The sequence below is a fragment of the Sebastes umbrosus genome, chromosome 6 (genome assembly GCF_015220745.1).
Source record: "Sebastes umbrosus isolate fSebUmb1 chromosome 6, fSebUmb1.pri, whole genome shotgun sequence".
NCBI classification, from domain to species: domain Eukaryota; kingdom Metazoa; phylum Chordata; class Actinopteri; order Perciformes; family Sebastidae; genus Sebastes; species Sebastes umbrosus.
In genome coordinates, this window is record NC_051274.1 from 10,628,431 (window position 1) to 10,652,048 (window position 23,618).

General features: G+C 40.4%; 1 long non-coding RNA gene across 1 annotated transcript in view; it reads left to right on the plus strand.

The window, feature by feature from the left end:
* LOC119489472 overlaps positions 1–19,288 on the plus strand; it is a 40,085-nt gene extending 20,797 nt beyond the window's left edge. Inside the window, exons 3-4 of the long non-coding RNA XR_005207180.1 lie at positions 17,151–17,288; positions 18,020–19,288. This is a non-coding gene — a long non-coding RNA (uncharacterized LOC119489472). The remainder of the gene's footprint in view (positions 1–17,150; positions 17,289–18,019) is intronic.
* Positions 19,289–23,618: the final 4,330 nt, after the last annotated feature.

A 23,618-nucleotide genomic window follows, 5' to 3' on the forward strand; every position in this document is an offset into this window, starting at 1 on the left:
ATGACAGACGAAACTGTACACACACTGCACTGCTACGCTCGCAGCTAGTTACGGCTGACTTCATCTCACCGTCACTCCATCACACACACACGCTCCCTCTCTGTCTCTCTCTCGACCGCAAACACCAACACTCGCTAACGTTAAGCACAAAACATATGCACTTATTCCTATGGAGTTATTCTTTAAAGGAGTTTAGTATTGTATAGCATATTTTGGTTTAAAAGACATCTTAAAAATACATAATTCTTCGATGCTTTGGCCTGGCAGGGAGTCATTTCAGGCCTGGCGAGGCTGGCAGAAACCCTGGTATCGGATCGGTGCATAGCCTGGTGTACTAGCCGATACCCGATCCCGAATTTTGGGCAGTATCGGAAGCATTTCTGATACTGGTATCGTTATCGGAACAACTGTAGAATAAATACATAAACGCTCCTAATTCTGCATCTTAGATCTATTTACTTGACCACCTTGCTTGAGTGAATGCCATAAGATGCAAAAATACCAATACGTGCTTTATTATTCTAATGATTACAGCAGTAATAGCCCAAGCCTTTAAGGCCTGGCGTTTGGTCTTTCCATGACAGACATTTTTCCGAGTGTTATCTTCCACAACAGCAACAGTGTCTCTACTGTTCTTTTGTGGTCTACAGTGAAATGTTGTATCAATAAAGTACAGAGACAGGAGACAGTGGGTATTAATAATTGAAAGGCACAGTGGTTTGAATGGGGTTCTAATCTCCACAGTGCAGTTAATTTGATGTTCTTGCTTTTCTGTTTTGGACTCAACCTGCAATGCACCATCCGTCCCTGCAAATACCACGTACACAGAGCGAGTGGATACCAGTGGGAACTAAATGAATGATCTGCTGATGCTAATATCCTCTGCCAGTCAAGGTCTTGTTTAATAAACCTCAAGATGAGATGGGCGTGCGAGAAAATAACATGATCAAAAAAAACAAAAATAAGCCTCATCAATTCAAAGCCCACACACCTGAAGCTGCAGCTGATAATGAAAGAGGAATCCGTAATGAGGGCGAGCGCTGTGTTTGTTTGGAGGAGGGGGCGGAAGGTGGGTTAGAAGTGCATCCAGCCATTCAGGAGCTACACAGGCTTAAGGGATATGTTTTGTAACCTGTATCAACGCTCGGGAGTGAATATCAATACCTGAGGCAGGCAGTTGATCAGTGGGAAATGTTCGCTCAGCAGAGTGTGAGACGCCGATCCGAGCTCTCATTTATCTCCCTGAAAAAGGTCTTGTGTGTTGACTTTCACACGCACAGCAGGTGTATCCTGCGGCCTTGATTGAAACACAATCAGCCAACTCAAGTTTCAACAAATTGGTCAATGAAGACAATGGGTTATTATCTCCCAGCCGTATCAGGACAGGGGAATTAAAGTCCCCGGCTTTCTAATTAGTCATTCTTATTTTATCGTAATCGATCTGAAACTAGCGAGGGGATACTCAGCCAACAGCGGGAAGTTCGGAAGGGAAATTTTGCTTTAGTAAAATGACTCTGGCTGCTATGAGCCTGATAGCTGCAGATATATTCAAACAGAGGAGAAAATGGGGCAATTAAAGCAATGAATTTTTATATGCTCAAATCTCCCTCATAACTGAGATGAAGTAGAGAGAAAAATGATAATTACAAATAGATTAACAAATGCACATACTGTATATTCGGGTGCAACAGAGGCTTTTAGATAGTTTCGGAAAAAAAACACAAGACTTTCAAACAGGAGACCCGTGTTCGAGACCGGTGTTTTGTTTTGTAAGCTACGTTAGTGACATGTTTTCCGTACTTATTGTTAGTAGTTTACGTACTTACTTTAAGCCCAACCATGACGTTTTTGCCTAAACTTAACTAAGTGGTTATGTTGCCTAAACCTAAGTGGTTGTTGCCCCCTGCTGGTACTGCACCTTAATACACAAGTGTACTATTAACGCGTCTGCGAGGCAAAATGTGACACTGACACGCTATCCTCTGCTGGACAGGTGGGTCTAATACACGCTTATGTGTGATAACGGGTTGGGGAATGTATAGTGGTGTTGGTCACAAACATGTAATCTGTGAAAAGTGCATCTTCAAATTAATTTATTTCACTGAAAACATGCAGCAAACTTTACAAGTTTAAAATAATTAAAAGTATATCTGAAATTTGAATTCCTACATTCAAAAGTAAGTAAAAGTATGAAAGTAGTAGTAACAAAAAGTGCTTAAAGTACAAAAAAAGTACTCATTAGGAAGCAGAATGGCCTCTGTCATTGTAATGCTACCATATGATATACTATATTATCCGATTATTATTACCACTAGTGCAGTTTGTGGCCGTTCGGAGCGTGTGCCCGGAAGTATAAAGTAACTTAAAATGGATATAAAGTACAAGTACATCAAAATTATACTTCAGTACAGTACTTGAGTTAGTTACTCTCCGCCATTGGTGTTGGTTGATATTGTGTTTGACGAAGTACCCTGCTTTTCGTAGTAAATTTGCTGTATTTTTGCTGTAAATTTTATGTTAACAAATAAATCGTTGTTAAAAACACGGAAGCTTTAACTTCTAATAAAAATAAATGATAAATAATAATTTTTTTATACACATTTTTTCAAAAAGTGTTGTAGTAGTCAGTTTTATTAAGAATATGGGTAACAAACCCCAGGACGTCAGGACTTCGTCTCTCTATTGAAGCAATATTACGAACTATTTTTCCAATCACTGGTTGTGGTCATTGGTTTGTGGAGTTGTGCAGTTTATGGTTGGTACCAATGATTCATGCAAAAACATAAACAAAACCTAAATTTCTTCTGTTCTATTACAATTTTGACTAAATAATAGGGCTGTCAATCGATTGTCCATAGTTAATAGTGATTAATCGCAAATTAATCACACATTTTTTATCTGTTCAAAATGTTCCTTAAAGGGAGATATGTCAAGTATTTAATACTCTTATCAACATGGGAGTGGGCAAATATGCTGCTATATGCAAATATATGTATATATTTATTATTGGAAATCAATTACCAACACAAAACAATGACAAATATTGTCCAGAAACCCTCACAAGTACTGTATTTAGCATAAAAAATATTTAACCTTTGGTTAATGTGATTTGTTATCGCCATATAAGTCATGTGTTATAAGAAGGGAAAGAATAATAAGTTGTAGCCTCAACCTGTACCTTTTCGGTGTGTAGAAAACCTTTTGCTTCTTTATTTCTGTGAGTTGCACATAGCACTTGCTTTAACCACATATTGCTCTCTGTGGGATTTATGAATTATAGAAAAGAAAAACATATACAGGGAGACATTTCATACAACCCCTCTCTAACCTACACTTCCTCCAACATTATGAGAAGCAGCTTGTCTCTAGCTTCCATGTGGCAGAAATGATTTACATCAATGGCTGCGTAACATGCAATGGCATTTAATGTCCCCACAGCTCAGTAGTGGATGCCAGTGGCACTGCGATGTACGTTCAATTCCTCCACTGAGAATGATGTGAGTTGACAGTGGATTCGGTCAGGATTGGTGTGACATGCACTCTGTGAACAGGGACCCATCCTTGAAAAAGCAGCCACAAATGATATATCCTCTTTCTTGTGCACCTGCTGACAAAGCTAGAGACCAATTTCTCAGAAATCTCAGAAAAATCTGTGTATCGTGTACAAAAAAAACCGCATTGGTTTGAGGTAGAAATACAACATTAGCTGGATTAGCAAACGATTACAGTTTTGGGTATCTAATATGCAACAGATCATGTAACTGGTATGAAATCATACACCCTGATATACTTAAAAAATCCAAACAAAACTGAAGTGCCTTTTTTCAAATTGTATACCGAAACATTTCAATATTTAAGCTCAGCTGTCTAAAAACCCTCTGCATTGTCAGAGCTCAGGGATGCCTCTTTCTCTAAATCTATAAAGCTACAATTCGTCACACGCCCTTTTGTCATATCTTGTATAGTGTTATCTGCAAAGGTAACACTAAAGACACGAGTTTCCTCTGCCTCAAGACAATTCAGCCAATATTTGCCAGCACATTTTCACGACTAGAATTCACACAACAAAGAAATAAAGCGCACAAAAGCCCGCAAGAGCCCTTAGCAGAGCTGCTCCATTAACAAGAGAGGGATTATTCCTTTAAAGAGGGTGAAACCCACTACGAGTGCCAAAGCAACAGATGCACGAGGCGGCAACAGATGTGTAAATCATCCCTCATGAATAAGTCAAAAATCCAATTCAGGGTGTTGAAACTTTGCAGAGCAGATTAAACACATAACATTACTGCTTTATAACCGGAGCGCAGTGACATACATTTCTGAGAAGGTTTGTTTGTTTCTCTTTTCTTTGTAAGGCTGAGTGGTCCGGACAGCATCAGCTGGCATTAGTCAGCCCGAAGGCTTATCTATTAACAGTATAGAAGCTCTGCTCTCTGGAGCAAACTGGGGAGTCAATGTGAGTTTGTTTTATACACCTATTGCTCCCCGTTGCCCCGGGGTCACAAAAACTCATTAAGGATGTATTAATGGCTAAGTCGAAGCTCTGGCGGAGCAACCATCTGCGACCGCACATGTGGTAAATGTGGTAAAGATAGTAAAACTACATGTTAAATGGCAGAAAAAAGCATTCATATACAAATAAAGCTAATAAAGAATTATCTTTCTTCTGAGGAAAAAAACTAAGCATGGAGACTTGGAAAAGCACAAAAGGTAAGCTGCTGCCTTTCACCCAATATAGATCAGGAGTTAATTATAGTCCTTACCCGGTTCTTTGCGGTCTGCGCTGTGGCTGGACAACAGGAAGAGGTAATCCTGACAGGTGTCCTGATCCAACAGTGAGCTGTTGTGCAGGCAAAGGTCAACAATTAGGGTCACAGCTTTCTGACAGACCATGTCATACTCCTCTCGGTCAGAACTCATGCTCCCAGCTGCATCCTCAGCCGTGTGTGTGCTCATCCAAGGGGACTAACACACCCACACGCAGCAGCAGCAGCAGCAGCCTAACATGCAGAACATGAATGCAACTTGTCTCCTTCCTAGGCTGATTCTTCTCCTCCGCGGTCTCTCAAGTGTGTTTACACACAAACACACTCGAGTGCATGTTCATATATACAGTATGTGTTTCAGTTTGTGTGTGTGAGCAGGGCCAAGATTGTTAAGTGTATGACCGTGTTGTATGCGTACTAATGTGTGTGTGTGCAACAACGTGTGAGGACTTAATGAATCACATTTGTCCCCAGGTGATAGGACAGAATTGTTGCATCACATTTATGCTACAAAAGGCAAGTCACAAAGAAACACTCCACCCCCCATCGCCTCCTCCGCCACCTTCCATCTCTTCATCCCTCTGTTTCCACATCGCTCCCCCCCAACACCTCCATCCACGATCTGACTGTAATGCCACCACCACTCCTCCTCTGAGTGTTGTTACGACCGGCTCGCCTGCCGTAAGGAGGGAAATGCGTGCCAAACTTAGCAATAACAAACTGGCATTTATTAGATTCATTTACACATGATAACCTCAATGAGGTGTGAAAGTCAGGATCAGTGGTGTATGAGAGTGCATGACTGCAATGGTCAATGTGAGGCGCATGTCAGTGTACAAAAAAACAGAGGCAACGCAACAAAGAAGCGATCCGCTTGGTGAAGGTTGAAGGGATCGACACGCTGGCGTCTGGGCAGGCAAGCTTAAATAACTCTGGAACATGATGGCACTTCAGCTCCACTTAGCCAAGGACCTGCAAGACACACCAGTACACAAACACACACACACACACACACACGCACACACAACAGTACCGAGGCAACAGGACTCTGGGGCCGTCACAGCGTGCACAAACTAAAAAAAAAAACATAACGACCACTGGGCTTGTTTTTCTCACAGTTTGACTGACTCGGCTTGTCCCTCCAGGTCAAAATGTCTCCTGTGATAAATTCCTCCCCGAGCTGAACCACCTGTGACTTGCCAGGTCTCGCCGCTCCCACCGACAATCCCCCGTCGCTCCGATTGTGATCCCTTAATGTTTACAACCTGTAATGATGAGGGTTTAACTGTGTGTGAAAGAGAGGAACAAGGACAGGGTGCGGAGGAGAGATCAAATCGTGAGGCTGCATACAATGTGATAGTCACTTAAAAATGCTGATATATGTATAGTGTGGTAGTACTCATATCTTTGTATGTATATACAAACATACATACATGTAGACAGATACAAAGTTTACTTTACTTACTTACATACTGTACATATTTTATATGTATATATGTGTATACACAGTATGTATATGTGTTAGGGCTGTCAAAGTTAACGCAATAACGCGTTACCGCAAATTCATTTTAACACCACTAATTTCGTTAACGCATTAACGCAATCGATCTCAGGGAGGTTGTAGTGGGCTCAGTTTTAAAGCTACAGTGATGGTATCATATGAAACTATAAAACCTAAGGTATCCATTGGTACCAACCATGTCATGCTAGCTTGTCGGGTGAGGTGGGTTGCAAACATCGCCGCGCTGAGGACAGTCCGCCTCGACAGTACTATATATTTGACAAATCTTCCTTTAAGGTACATTTTAAACAGATAAAAAACTGTGTGATTAATTTGCAATTAATCACGATTAACTATAGACAATCATGTGATTGTTCCCGATTAAATATTTTAATACAATATTTTAATTACACAATATTTGTTATATTGGTTGAAATGTTTTTTTCACCCCGACAGCGATCCATTACTGATGAACTCTGAAAAAGGACCGGAAAAGATCTGTCATCCTTTAAAAACGTCTACCAATCACTTCCTCGCGGTCCGCTTGGAAGGAGCCCCGAGGGGAGCGGGTGGGTTTAGATGAATCTCCTGAGGTGATGCTACTTTCAAATTATACTAGCTTTCCAACATCGTCGACCCTATCTTTAATATACTGTTGGATAGTTCAATCTATAACACAGTATCATATTATATAAACAGTTTTGTTTGGACATTTTTTATCTGTAAAGTAACTCCAGCAATCAGATAAATGTAGTGGAATAAAAAGCGCAATATTTCCCTCTGAAATGTAGTGGAATAGTATATAAAGTAGCATAACGTTGAAACACTCAAAGTAAAAGTATCCACAAATTGTACTTAAGTACAGTATTTGAGTAAATATAATTTTATACAACTTTATATACAATTTCTAACTTTGCAGCAGCTGTTTAATTAAGTGTGAATTGGCATCTGAAAATTGCCTTTAATGTATCTGTTGGGACACGGTAGCTAATGAAGCTCAATAAAGGCAAATACATATCTAGCAGCTGATTCCCTTTGCTATTTTATCATAAACCTCAGAGGATTCAACTCAAATTAATTTCTCATATCTGATAATTAGAATAAGTGAACATTCAGATGTGTTTATTTTTCAAAGATGGGCAAAGAACCCCAGGCGAGAAAAAAAATCTAATTGACTTGACTTTCTGCTATATTATATTGAACTATGTATGTGACCTCATCCCTTAATTATGTTCTTAACCATTAATTAAAGTAATTCGATAAACTCTGTGATGACTAGGGCATCATAAAATATTTCATGCCTTTCTAATTACAAAGTGGTATTGAGTTTAACCAGATCTCGGTTTACTCCCTTCCTTAATTTAGTTAAACCAGGGCGTAAATACTGCGCTGTCTACACTGGTGGGCTATTGTTCCGAGATAGCTTAGATAATTGAGAGCTTATCGGAACACCCACCCTGCGTTACCCCTCAAAGGTTGGGTCTGGGGGTCGACTGTGCTTCCTGTTACTGATGATTGGATCTGCTGTTCTTGGGCGATCCTGATTAACAAGCAAATAACAGATTGTTTCTGGCTGCGGGTTTTCAAAAGAGTCAATTACTTCTGTGCATCTGCTGCAGCTGATACTGACTCGCCCCCTTCATTTGCCCCGCGGTCTTGTTAATTCAAACAGGTTCACTGCCTACCTGTATTCACTTTGCTAGTGCTTAGATGTCAAAGCAATCCCCCTCAATGATTTCCTTCCAGTGCTGCAAACACTACCTGTGTAACCGCGTTAATGGTGGCAGGAAATAGACCTGGGGTGTAGCAGTTCTTCCTCCTTTACATTATTTAGAGGGTGTTTTCCAAGCATGTCCAGTATGTTAGACAAATAAGGCTACTGGTTCCTTGTTAACATATATTCCATCTTTTGGAGACAGCTTGGAAATAACCTGCCGTAAAAAAGATAATGCACCATTACCAAGAAAAGCCTCCGATGTTCCCCACATTAATAATAATCCTATCTACACACTACCGTTTGAGATAAACTTCCCATCACAATACATATGAGTTATGGGTGTAAGGTCAATATGAATAATATATGTTGTAGCAAATAGATAAAACACACCGTGGAAGTCAGCAGAATAATATCAACAACAGCCAGTGGTGGAATGTAACCAAGTACATTTACTCAGGTTCAAATTTGAGGTAATTGCTTTACTTGAATATTTCCATTGTATGCAACTTTTACTGCACTACATGTGTCTGACTGACTTTTTCATACTCTTCCTGTCCGGTGAATACCACGTATCTCCAAATTTGGAGAAACATGTTTTTTTTTGTGGATTAGAAAGTGTCCTTTTATGTGTTTAGAAAATCATCCTACTACTTAAAGGGACTATTTGTAAGAATCAGAAATTGCTTGTTAACAGCGACACTTGTGGCCGTTAAGTGAACGAAAGTCAGCATCCAGTTGATCGCGCTCGCGCTTATGCTCGCTCTACATAGACATGAATGAGCATGTCTTAAAACAGTGAGGCTAAAACCACAATATCACTCTTTTTTTCATCTCTTGGCAGTAATGTTAGCTGACCAGACGAAGGTCTCTCCATGAATCAATGCTGATCTTAGTGTTGGCTTTTCCTGCCTCAGCCTCCCGACCGCGGCCGGAGGGAACAGGGGAGACACCAGAGTATTGGTCGGAGACGATAACGTTACTCGCTGCGGAGCCCCGTCACTTCAAAAGACACGGGAAACCTCTGTTGGTCTGGAGGAGCTGCAGCAGTTATTTCTGCACAGACTGTACATTCACTAGATATTCTCAGAGCTAAACTAACTCTTCTGCAGTGTCGCGCATGCACGTGAGAGTGGAGCGAAAGCGCGAGAATGAGCGCGGTGTGTGAGTGAAGGCAAGCAGGCAGGCAGGCAGAGGAGCAGAGTACAGCAGAGACTCTGGCCCTGGAGACCAAAGCTACGGTCTCCCCCGCGTCCTCCGACCACGGCCAACACTCTTTGGCGGCATAGGTGCTGCCAAAGACAACGAAACGGAGCTCTTCGAGATTGTTACTACAATATACAAATACAATACTTAATTTACGTAAGTAAGGTTTTGAATGCAGGACTTTTACCTGTAGTGGAGTATTTTCACAGTATGGTTTTTGGACTTTTACTTAACGATGCAGTGAGAAGAAGAAGAAGAAAGAAGAAAGGCACTTTATTAATCCCCGAGGGGAAATTCAATTTTTACACTCTGTTATTTTACATAGAACATACACACAGGCCCGAAATACACACATGCACAAACATGACCTATATACATGCATTAATGGAGAGATGTCAGAGCAAGGGTGCTGCCCCTGACAGGCGCCCCGAGCAGTTGGGGGTGTGGTGCATTGCTCAAGGGGCACCTCGGCTGTGCCCAAGAGGCAAACTGGCATCTCTCCAGCTACCAGTTCACACTCAGTACTTGGTCCATGCAGGGACTTGAACCAGCGACCCTCAGGTTCCCAAGCCAAGTCCCTATGGACTAAGCTACTACCGCCCCAGTGTAGATCTGGCGCCATCTAGCTGTGAGGTTGCATATTGCAACCAGCTGAAACTTCTCCCGTGTGTCAAGCGTGTAGGAGAACTACGGTGGCCGACGCAAAAACGTGAAGACGTGAATGACTATCTAGAGTCGGTGTTTGGTTTGTCCGTTCTGAGTTATTGTAGAAACATGGAGGCCGGCTCTGTCAAGAGAACCCGCTCACTATGTAGATATACACGACTCATTCTAACCTAACAAAAACACAACGATTCTTACTTAGATCCCTTAAATGTTACACACTGTTCCTTTAAGTAAAGGATCTGAACACCGATAGGGACGACGGAATTAACTGAGGAAACAGCAGCTGAAAATATCTCAGTAGCATCAAATCAAAGAAGAAATATTATCAACAATTTCTGTGTTCAAACGATCACCCTGTTATAAATTAAACAAAGTGAAACATTGATTAAGCGGCTCCCATTTAATTGCGCAGTACATTTTACCGCCTTTGTTAATTATTCACGAAGCACAGTTAGAAAGAACACAAAATAGTGTCTCTCATATGAATGGGTTTCTATCTCTAAATAATTTAGACTTCCGCAGCTACAAAAGTGATTTAAAGAAAACAAATAGAGGCCTTCTGTACGCTGATGGTGACTTAATGTGATAATCAAGACGACTGCTGAGAGAGCTCATTTTAGACGGTGCTAATAATCCGACCGATTTTAAAACATTTCTGTCTGCCGTCGTTAGGGATTCTGCCTATAAGCTATAAATAAATGAGGATGGGGGATGTGATGGTCATATTGATAATTTTGAAGCAGGTGCGGGCATATTTTTCACAGCAAATGAGGGGGCTGTGGCACATGAGGTCCTCGGTTTTGATATGCAAATCAACTTCATCTGTGGTAAATCTTTCTGTGGTGACAGCCCGGTGGCTGCGGACGTTGAACTTGATTCATCGTGGCAAATGCATGACAAAGGGTTGGCTCACTCAAAGCTATGCTAATCAACATCAGCACTTCAACAAACTTCTCCTGAGGGCCACGGTGTCAGGATTTCTACAGTATAGAGCCAGCGTGTGTCGGTGTATCCCATTGTGTGTGTGTGTGTGTGTGTGTGTGTGTGTGTTTCATTGTCACGATGTGTTAATCAAAAGATTCCCTACTCAGCTGTGGGGCAACGAGAGCAATATTTCTATTTTGACTCATATAAGCTCGTTAGTAACAGTCTTAAATTGTGTAAGCAGGATTTGATGGATGGCGCGCTGAACCTACAATACAACAGATGAAGCGATGATCTGTGAACAAATAGATCTGCCAATGAATATGGCACACGCCTGTAGGATTTCCAATGAAATAGACACATGCTATTTCTGTTAGGCCCTCAAAGGGGGGCTTAAAGTACTTATGGAGCTATATCACAATGTTTTTCAATAAGGCTGAGCACACAACACAGTGATGAACGAGAGCGGCATTACCCGTAGCATGAATAGGGATCAGCATAATTATTCTGTGTCCAGGTGAAACGCGCGCAGAGCGGTATCTCATCCAAACATGTCCTGAATGTCATTGAGATGAGGTGTTTAATTGAGCTCCCGTCAACGCGGCGCAGAAGAGCGATGGAGTCCAAAAGAATGGATTCTCAGCACCCGCTGTCATGCATATCAAGCCCAAGGCATGTAAATGCAATCAGCTTTTTACTACTCTATATTCTCATAATACATTTGCATCGCGACCCGATCCTGGATAAGCGGTTGAAGATGGATGGACATTTGCAGGTCAACACAATGCCAACCCTCAAAGAAAAAAGCCCAGAATTTAAGGGCTGCATCCACTTTTCATGGACCACAACTTACTCAATATGTTGTGAGAGGACTGTGACTCTGTGTGGTGTTTCTGCTGGGTTCACTAAATTAAATTTAAGACTTTGAAATACCTTTTTAACACCACATGGAATTCAATTTAACGCCTGTTTCACATTCATACCAGCCACAGCATGAAAGTATGATTAAAAACCAGTTGGGGTGAAATGGTCGAGAACAGTCCTACTGATATAATTAATGGAGAAACACTGGACCTGGATAAGCAGCAGAAAATAGATGGATGCATTATCCAATAGGACTGGGACGATACACCTATCTCCCGATTTGATACTATCACAATACTTGGGTACCGATTCAATATGTATTGCGATTTTCAAGTATTGCGATCCGATATTACGATTTATTGCGACTTTTGTTAACTTTTTAACACTAGACCATGGGAAAAAGCTGAATCATACACTTCTAGGGACTTTAAATTTAGAAAATATCTATATTAATACAGTAAAAATGTTTGATTTTCAACACGTATGTAGTTAGAGATGTCATGAAGTCAAATATATCAGCTATTGCAGGCATTATTTATTACATTTTTTCTAGCAACCCAAAAATCAAAGAATAAAGACATTTTCCTCACAAATTAGTGTTATTTTCTTTTTAATTTATAAGGGACATGTAATGGTTTATACTTATAATATAATCCAATCCATCTTATTTCCATATATGTATTTTGTATATACAGTTCCCTTTGTTAACACCTTATTTTGAAAATCGGACATAGTCACGTGTATACTTCCTCTAACTTCTCCAAGTCAGTCGCTAGCTCTCCCGTCAGCTCCGTTCTCGTTATACATCCATGGTCAGCTCCATCGGGGTCGTTTGAATGCATTTAACATAAATGTCAGTATATGGGTGCTCTACAGTTGTATCGTCGGCTGATTTGACCGCGGAGATGCGAGCGACGGCTGGCTTGACCGCACGATACCACAATACGATAACGTTTCCGGTCAATGACAGAGTTAGCATGCAGCTTTAACCGTGATGTCTAGCTCTGCTTTTCGCATACTTTACTGTATGTGTAGTGTTTACTATTCTGGATTTAAAATGTGAGGGTGCAGGTCGTATCCAAAAGGACCCTCCGCCATTTTTTACTTTCTCGGTTCGGCTCGCTGCGGCTGGTTGACAGATACGTATATGACGTCAAGTTGACTACAATAATAAAAGCGGTAACTTCCTTCTTCCTCCAAATAGACTCAAATGAAGCAAATATATCGACTCTGGCATTAAAGAATCAATTTCAAAATCTTAAAAAAAAGAAATTGTGATACATAGGTGAATCGATTTTTTTTCCCAACCCCATTATCCAATTTAAAATAAATTGAGACACTTGCCTACTATGAGACAATGAGCTTCCTAACTACCGTAGCTAGTAGACATGTCTGCTGTAGGTCTGATATCGCTGACTGATAATCCACAAAAAAAGGATTGAACAGCCTCCTGCAGCACAATCTCATTTTTAGTTTATATGTGTATAACGTCTCCCAGGTCAGAAAAAAATGACAGAAATCAGCGTGTAGCTAAATCTGGTACAATGCATCTCTTCTTGTGCAAGATTAATTTTTTTGTTTACATTGTCCCTAACAAATAGATGTAATAAACTAACTACTGTACATTTTCACGATTTACAGACCATGGTTTTGACCTAAAGAATATAAATGTTTGGCATTTTCCCTGAACGTAAGAAAATGTGAACAGTCATAGTCTGGATAATGAGATTATTTGAATGACATGTCTAAACCTGCCAGGCTATTCCTGTCTGTAATAGTAAAAAACACCTCTCAAGCTCACTAATTAACACACTGTATGTATGTATAGCAGAGAAGCTAATTGCCTTCTGCTTGTAGCTTAATACTGAACGTACAGACATAAAAAAAGTCAAACATTTTTATTTTCTAATCTGTGTGCAATACATTCTCTATGTACGTAATAGCATTAGCATGCTCACCAACTTCTACTTCAGTTTTATTTAAATACGTAGCACTGACAGCTAGCGTTTAAAATGAGTACTGGGGCCCAAATTCAAAACATTGGAGCCGTAGCCCGTCCACTCCTCCGGTGTAACTGATAGCAGTTGATAACTGACTCTGATGACATATCATGGTCATCTTATGATTTAGTATAGTAAACATATTACATATTGGTCCTTTTAAAGTGCACATTACCCGGAGGGTCTGTACACTTAACAAGTCAGAACCGAAAAGAAAACGTACAATATTACATGTAAAAGTACACACACAGGTTAATGTTAAAGGACCAGTGTGTAACAATTAGAGAGATCTATTGGCAGAAATGAAATATAATATTTATAAGTATGTTTTCTTTAGTGTATAATCACCTGATAATAAGAACCGTTGTGTTTTCGTTACCTTAGAATAATCCGTTTATATCTACATAGGGAGCGGGTCCTCTTCATGGAGTCCGCCATGTTGCACCACCATGTTTCTACAGTAGCCCAGATCAAACTGTTAAATGTTCCTGCTTGGGCCGGAAACGATAACGTTACTCGCTCCCGTCGCCACCAGTCTCTCTCTCTTGCTTCACCACTCACTTCCCACGTACACACACACTCTACGCACTGGCTCTGCTCCAAATGGCTATAAAGAGGGCCATTAGTATTTTTGCGTCGGCCAACGTAGCTCTCCAACACGTTTGGCACACGAGAGAGGCTTCTCAGTTGGTTATAATTTCCTCACCTCATCACTAGATACCGCCAGATCCTACACACTGGACCTTTAATGTTAATATGACAAAAAGGTTAGTGAGTTAGGTTAGTAATTTTAAAAACAGATATCATACAGTATAACCGTAACAGGATTGGGGTAGCTAACCTACCTATCAATGAGGTAAATCAGTCAGTAATTTGGGTTCCCAGCCGGTGAAATTAGAAGAGATCATAGTGAACAGGAAAAAATATGTTTTCAGCCTGAAAGTATCAACAGAGCTTGCCTCTCAAATGTGCAGTGGGAGATTATACCAGAGAAGTGGAAAGAGTTCTTATTAAATTGAGGAATGGTTAAATAACCGGCATCAAAGGAACGTAAAGGGCATGATGGAGCATATGGGGAAATAAGGCTGGAGGTATATGAGGGAGCCAGTCCATTTAAAGCCTTTTGGGTAAGAAGGAGGATTTTGAAATCAGCTTTTGCGTGAACTGGTAGCCAATGCAGAGACATATACTGGTGTCATATTATCCAGCTTCTTAGATCTTGTGAGGACTCTGGCAGCTGTGTTCTGGACCAGTTGGACGCCTTTTGTTGCTACACTACAGTAGTCTGTTCTAGATGTTATGAAGGCATGTACGAGGACTTCAGCGTCTGATTTTGGTAAAATGGGGCATATTTTTTGGGCTATTTTAGGAAATAGCCCCTGTCAATCAGTGCAGCCTTTTAACATTAAAAGCAAAACAAAAGTACGCTGACAGATTACAGTAACTGCAGCAGCGCCTTGTCCAGATTATTGTAGCAGAGTATTGTAGCTACTCTTCAGATCTGATTGCAAATGAAGGCGGAGAGGATCAATGATGTCTTTGATCTATTCTCTGGGTTTTAGAGAGCGAGAGAGACGTAGAAGAAAGGATCTGCTTTGAAAGTTAGAGCCTAAAAGACACTGAAGTGTAGAAGAAGCATTTTCATGTTTTATGTTGTTTTTCCTTTTTACTGAATTTAATAGATCATGAAAAGCGGTTTGATTGGCTTTTCTATATGAGATGCACTATACAAAATCATGTCTCCAGACCGTAAACATTGCTTTTATGCATCCACATAAACTTTATTTTTTTATTTGAATGTACATTGATGGGGGAGATTTCCACCAAAAACTGTCTTACAATATCTAAAACAATGTTTGTGCTTTTCAGTATCTTAATGTTATACACAGACCGTAAGACATTTGAACTATAGCAATAAAATTCAAATGCTTTTTGATGATTTCTTTTTTACAAAAAAGTTGGCATCATGACTGTAGCATTTGCTGATAAATAAAAGAAAGTCCTTGCTTACAGAATAAACATCTAGGCAGTAAAACTAGACCCACAGTGCAATCATTTATATGACTGCTCTGCAATAGTTTGGAGAGCAGTTTAAATGTATATTTCATACTTTTTCAAGGGATGTCAGTCCATCATTTTGGTCCAAACTGAAATATCCAGGAAATTTTGTAATCCCCACTGAATGAAGCCGGCAGATGTTGGTGATCCCCTTACTTTACCACTAGTGACAACATCAGGTTGACATTTTGAGTGAAATGTCTTGACGACTATTGGATGGATTGCCGTTAAAGTTGGTAAAGATATTCATGGTGCCCAGAAGATGAATCTTCATGACTTCAGTGATCCCCCTGACTTTTCATCTAGTGCCACCAGCAGGTCAAACCTTTCACTCATTAAAGTTTTTACTTACTCAATGAAATATCTCCACATCTACTGGTTGGATTGGATTTTTGGAAAGACATTCATGATTCCTAGAAGATGTCTCCTGATGAATTTCTTATAGCACCATGAGGTTGACATTTGTGGGTTTTAAGTGAAATGTCTCAAAACCTATTGGATGGATTTTTTGGGATAAATTTGGTACAGGCACTCGAGCCCCCCCAGGATGAATTGTAATAACTTTGGTGATTCCTTTACTTTCCATCTAGCGCCATCATCAGGTCAAACATTTTAATTTGTCCAGTACTTTGATTTATGACCAAATACCAGCTATACTAAATGCATTCCCATCAGCCTCAGCTGTACTTAGTGTTCAGTGCCAATTAGCAAATGTTAGCATGCTAACATGCTCAACTAAAAGTTTAATCGTGGTAAAACATTAGACCTGCTAAACATCGGCATGTTAACATTTGCCACATTTCCACTGCATGGTGCAGCACAGCTGTACTCACCAGCTCTTTTTTGGTTTTCCATTAGCAAAAGTATAGATAGTACCTTGTACTTATTTTGGTACCACCTTGGTAGAGGTTCCCAGCAAAGTGAGCCGATACTAGAAGGTTGAGTGAAAACACTCCAGACCACTGATTGGTCAGAGAGGATCGTCACTTGCACAAACCAGACATTTTTCAATAGCCAAGCTACCGTCAATAGCGACCACATGTTTTAAATTCACTCGACCCAGATTTTTTAAAATGGCAGCCCGCTAAACTATGCCATACACTACGCTGTACAATTGCCGAAGTGTTTGGTTGCCGATGAAAGCATTCAGTGAGCGTCGCATTGAAGATGATGTCACGGCAGTTTAAAGTGGCGTCGCTATGGCGATCAGTTGAGATTCCCACCTACACTGAGGGGGTACTATCCACAGTGGAAAACAATAAGGACCTGGTACCAAAAGTGAGTTGAGTCGAGTCAGTGTTGTTTTTACAGTTGTGATATGCTGATCCCGTTACTGTATTTCAAAAGTTTGCAGTGTGCTTCGATGGAACTATGGGATAACTCACAATATCTGTGACATTTTGGAAAGATATTTTAGCTAATGCATCATATTGTCACTCATGTTTGTTCAGGTTTACCCTTCTAGCCTGAGGTTTGGGAGACGTGCTGTTCTGCCCGACCGCAGTGTGTTTACAAGCCACAGTCAGCCAAAATCTACTCAGTATGGGAGAAATGACTCAATCCTCATTGTGAGTCATTCCTGCCTGCAGGTGAGTGTCTGGTGAACTGTGTACCATCAGGAGGTGGGTTGGATCACATGGGGAGGCTGCCAGACAGACTCTGTGGGACAATGCGTCCTGGAGGACTCTGTTTGGAATTAAGATAGTCTGTCGGTCGGGCAGTTGGTTGACCACTTTGATACAGACTGAAATATCTCAATAACTGTTGGATGGACTGCCATGAAATTTGGTACAGATATTCATGGTGCCCAGTGGATGAATCCTAATTACTTTTGTGATCCCCTTACTTTTCCTCTAGCGCCACTAGCAGGTCAAAATTTGTACTCTTCCAGTGAAACATCTAAAACATCTATGGATTGGCAAATTTTTTTACAGACATTCATGGTTCTGACCTGATGTATTTGGTGATTTCCTGACCTGGGGTAATTTGGCAGTAATTCCAAATAAATTTCAAATAGGTTACCTGCTAATTATCACCTATTTACCATGAAATTTGCAGACCTATAAAATTAAGTGTTACCATATATATATATATATATATGTATATATATATATATATATATATACATTCTCAAATGTTTCCATTATTTAAGCAATTTGTAGTAATAAAATCATATTAAAACAAATAGTTCATGCAATATAGGTGGTCCGATAGGGGTGTTTCGATTTTTAAGACATTTATAGCCTTGAATCGAGGAGGTGCAGGAACACGGAGCGAGGAGGAGATGATAAAGTAAATGAGCTTGTTTTTCATTATACAGGAGGAAATGTGATCGAGTCACCACGGCAACTGAACCCAGGGATGCACACAGGTTTCATAAATTAAAGTCAAGGGGTTATATGAAAGGAATCCTTCAATGTTTGATTAGCAATGTGTCAGAAACATGAAGTATAATCCGCCACATACTTCAGGCATCTCACAATGTCAAAGTAATTGTATAATTGAAGAATATGAACAGCAAATGCCACACAGTGCTGTGAGTTTGAACATTTTGAGTGAAATTCTGTCTCCAACCAAATGTCTGATTCATCTAACTGTAATTTCAACCGTTCAAATTGTGTGTAAGTGAGTGAATCAAATGGCTCGTGTATCCTTTTAAGCATATATGAAACTGCTATAAGAACAATTTAGAGATTTAGCAGCCGTCTGAGCAATGAAAAGACAAAATACCTGTGCTGAACGTGGGCATAGCATCTCAGTTTAGATGGTGAGATGCTCCCTCACCAGAGGTCTTATTGTCCCGTCCTACCTGATATATTCTCCCTAACCTCAGCTTCCCCGAGCATGAAATCATTCGGGCAGAATGATAGGATGTTTGGCTGTGGAGCAGTAGTGTGATTTGTTTCTGTGCAGATAAATACAGCCTTGACTGTTGTCTCTGTAATTGAGAACACTTTTCTATTTCAATTTCAAAGGGTGCGAGGCAGAAAAATAATCACACGGGGCGCAAAACCGGATCAGCAATTCGCCTAATTGCCTTGGATATCTTCGTTGCCAGTCTTAAAGATATGGAAAAAGATTTTTGTTTTGATACTGCTCTGCCATCACAAACAAATTATACCTTTTTTGGTGCATTTAGAAATATAGTTTCACAATCACAACAGGGAAGAAACAAAGATAGAAACACTAATACAAAGTTAAAGTCATCAAGGCTAAAGCTGCAAAACAGTTTGAACAGCTGTTTTGTCAACGTCTTGCTGTGCTAAGTCTTTGTTCACGCAACATTTAGGTTATAATTTCACAATGTTTTATGTTTTTAACCGGCTTTCTCAAAAACACCTCATTTAAAAACTTTGAGTAACACATGTAACGTTAGTGAAATGAGAGATAACCCATGAAGATAACTTAGCAGAATGGCTAATGTTGCACTGGTGACCCACCTATTTTATTCGCTATGTAACATTATACAGATCTTGAAATTCTCAATTGGCTGTTAGTTAGAAGGTTAATGAATTGGCTAGCTAATAGTTAGCCTTAACTGACATTTGACACATAGCTTGTGTTGAAATGCTCATGATAAAGAAACAGAAATGTCTGAATAAAAGCGACTGCTACCAGCCTGGATGGGCCAAAAAAGAGTTGTCATTTACAATTTATAAGCCCGTCCCGACCGACAGTGCTGTTGAAGCCATGTTGAGAGCTGTGCGGAGGCAATAGAAATTGTTCCCAATCTCCCAATTTATCATAGGGTGACCATATTTTCCAAACCCCCAAACCAGGACCCATAAGTGTACCGCACGTTCATGCATGCGCACAATCGCACATGTATGCGCTTATGATTGCACCATAGGCGTTTTCATCAAGATGGGGGACAATTATATCAGTGTTTGGCACACCTACAGTACCGTGCACAACATTCAAAACCATGGACAGTGCCTCAGCAGACAAAAAATTATGTTTTGTCTCCCAAAATCCACCAAAACATTGTTTATTTGAAAGTGTATAATAATACTAGTAAACACAAAAAAAGGATTGCATCGGGGTAATGTAATTAAAACTAAACACAATGTATAAACATTCTCTGCCAGCTATTGTATATTGCTATCTGGCTGTCTTAATATGATCTTTTATATCGGCATTTCCACTATGCATGACCGAGAAAGTATCTTGCAGTGTGTACAGAACGCAGCATTTCCATTGTCGGGTAAGCCTCCTGGAACTCTTCTTCACAACACATTGATTGATTGACACACATACAGGCAAATCAGTGTTGAATTCAGACGTGTTGTTTAAAATTTATATTGGGTTAGGTAATAATGAGTGGGACAGAACATGATAAACGTTTATGTATGCGCTGAAAGCAAGTATAATATTATTATTATTTTAATTGGTGAAAACTGGAACAACTTGGTCATTACTGTTGAAATTGTGGACATTTGAGTGTTTTACAGATATTTGTCAGGACTCAAGACACCCAACTTGAAACCGGGACAATCCTGGACCAACTGGGACAATCCCGGACAAACCGGGATGTCTGGTCATCATGATTTAGCACCTTTAAAGACATGTCTGAACTAGCATGCTGCACCTCAACTGGCCCATGGACTCGCCTCTTTTGTCAAGCTGTGACGTTTAACCGGCAATGGTATGGGGCTTATGGGAAATGGTGTTTGTTAAAAGCAACTAAAAAACAGAAATATTGAAAAAAATATAGTAGATTGTTTGATTTTTTAGTAACACTCCTTATCTTAACATATGGAGTTAACCTTACACCATAATGTTGACTAGTTTTATGTTTAATGGAGGCTGGATTTGTATTATAACAAATGTCCGTGGGATCTTGAATTAGGTTTTATTACTTCTGGAATAAAATGAAGAAGTTCCGGTTTCACTTCAGTGCTGCAGCTTCCCTCTTCAGTAGCAGTCAAAGAACCCCTTAAACATAAAACATAACATTTTCTGTACAAATCGAATACCTTTTTGTGGCAAAAAATATCTTTTATTGAAACCCTGGGACTCCTTATGTAACATTTTATGGGAATTTTTTTAAGAGTTAATGTGTTTAAGCAGCAATCCAGCAGGCTACCCTTAGCAGGCTGCACTCTTTGTTTCCCTAATAATCAGTTGAGGTCGTCTTCTGCCCACCACCGCTCAGTAATCTCCATCCATAATAACACAGCTGCCTCAGGAATGTGGCAGGAGGCAGGAGCCCCCGAATCTAAGCGCCTTTGGTGAGAAGGAGGCAAAGCCGCTCTTCGAAGACAGGCAGCGAGCAACATAAGGCTCTGCAGCCCTCCCAGGGTTTAATGTCTTATTATTTTCCACCGACGGTACCAAAATGAACAGTTTTGTCAGCAGGGACGCTGCTGTGTTGGTGTCACTTCCTGTGTACACACAGCGAGGGAGGTAGCAGGCTGAGAAATGAGAGGAAACTCTCCTTTTCATTATTAGCTGTTCGGTTAGTTGGCGTGTTATCTCTGAAGATTATTTGCGAGGGTGCTGGTGGGGGATCAGTCATGTACTCAGGAAGAATTAGATGAGATACACAAACATAAAGCCAAAGATAGTATTATCCAATTATTTATTTCAGTTGCTGTCACAGCCGTGGAGTGTAAACACACATCTCTGGTTCTGTTCCTGATATAACATTTTGATTTATTCAATTTCTGTTTAACACATTTTTGGATTAGGTCAGTTTATTCATTTTAAGTAGACTAGTGCAGTGCCCGTTCAAAATAGGCCGAATTCTTGACCCGTTCTTAACGGCTCAACCAAACAACTTTACACTCGACACTGTGCTACCTTGGGCCCTGAGCAATACACCTGCGTGTACACTTGAAATACACTCTGGTGTAGGTATTGCTGGCGGTAACGTTATTAGTGTTATAAGTTAGTACTCTTACACCGGGGAAATAGTCTTACTTACGGGGAAAAATCACACCCAGGTTGCAGCTTACATAGTCAGAAACACCGGTGAAATACACTGTGGTTTGATCCTGCTTCGGCTATCCGCTCGTGTTGACTCCAGGGAAGCAGTCAATAAGAGGCGGCCGTTCGGAGCGGGCTGATTGCTTGGCCCTAAGGAAGTGCTGCCTGCATGCAGAGTCGAGCACCGCTCGTTGACTTCAGGGAAGTGAAGAAAAGTTTGTTTGTAACGTTATGCAGCATCCATGTAGTGTTAGCAGGCAATATCCATGATCCAGCAGCAAAAGTGAACTGCAGCAATGAGCCACGGTCGGCCCGCTGCAGACAACATGCTGGACTGAGTCTGCAGAGCCCTTTAGCCCCGCCCCCGCTGCTCAACAGAGCGCTGTTTCAGGGCTCCAGACTAACTTTTTACATTGGTTGCACTGGTGCGCCTAACTTTTTCATTTAGGTGAAGCCCAATTTTTTTTACCATGCCTTTTGGCACTGCAATAATACATTTTAAGCGTTTTGTCAGTTTCCATAGGCCTACACTAGGAATATATCAGAAATTTAGTAGTCGATATCAATACCAGTGAAATTCCACGATTCTCTATACTAATTCAATACCACAGTAAAAAACAAAAGTAAAATAATAAATCCCATGTACGTTAACATCTACTCCTTTATTATCGTTTGCATACTGGCTTTTGTTAGGAAGTTAAACAGGTCATAATTCCCTCTCTATTATTATTATTTTATACTGCTGTGAAAACAACTCCTTCAAACAGCTGGATTTATGCAAGTTTCCTGCCAAAAACTACATTTTACGAGATTACATTTGAACACATCATGATAACGTTATAATTTACCTTCGACTAACACTCTTATTTACCGAATAGGAAAAACTGCGCCCAATGAAAATATTTAGTCACACTCTGGAGCCCTGTGTGTGCTTGTTTATTCAAAGTTTATTAATATTGAATGTGTCCAAATTGCACCAAATTTGAAAAAAAATGCCCATTGGGTCCCCAGCAATACACCTGCCACGTGTGAAGTCGATCGGATGAGCGTTTCTAGAAATATGCGAATAACACACAGACAGACAGACAGACAGACAATCAGAGATTCCTCGCTTTATTGTTAGATGAATCATATGAGTCCTGGAGTTCGGATTAACTGCATGTTATCAGCACAATGGTTGGGATGAAGAATTAATTTCTCAAAGGCACAGTGTGTAGCATTTTGTGGGGACCTAGTGGTAGAAATGGAATATAATATTAATAAGTATGTTTCAGTTGGTTGCAATCTGCAACCTCACTGCTAGATGCCGCCAAATCCTTCACACTGCACCTTTAATATTAATTAAAATTTTGTTGCTTGGCCCACAGAAAGCAATACATCTTTGAGCAGAGCTGACTGACTGATTAAAGTGGATTTTGAGTTCACAAAATAATCATGTAAGGCAAGAGGACTAATGCCCATACTCCCACACGTCCATACTTGACCACAGTGTTTATGAAAATGTTTTTTTGCCCATAAGAGAGTAGTTAACATCCTCTTCTATTTTGTTTGACTGTGCCACTCTGTGCCTCGTAGCCCAGGGCCATCTAGCACTCATGCAGAGATTGTGTGACAGCATGATTAATTGTGTCGTGTTCGGAGGCAAACTAAACTAGCAGTGAGGAATCCTCGGCAGTGGGGGAGCAGTAACTGTTTACTTCTTGTGTGAAAGAGGAGGCTGGTATAATGATAAATGAAACCACAGAAACATTTTGCTGATGTCTTAGAAAAGCGCTGTCTAGGACTCTCCAAACAATATATTTTTCAGAAGGATAAATGGCGTCCAATCTTCCGTTTAAGCACTTTGATGGCCTCTGTAATGGCGGCATAAAACTATCACGGTCATATTCAATTTGAAAGACCGAGAAGGGGTGTCGGGCGATTTTACTGCAAATGCAGAGAGAAAAGAGGAGATTTTGCAAATTCCAACTATATTTCTCTTAGTGTGCACT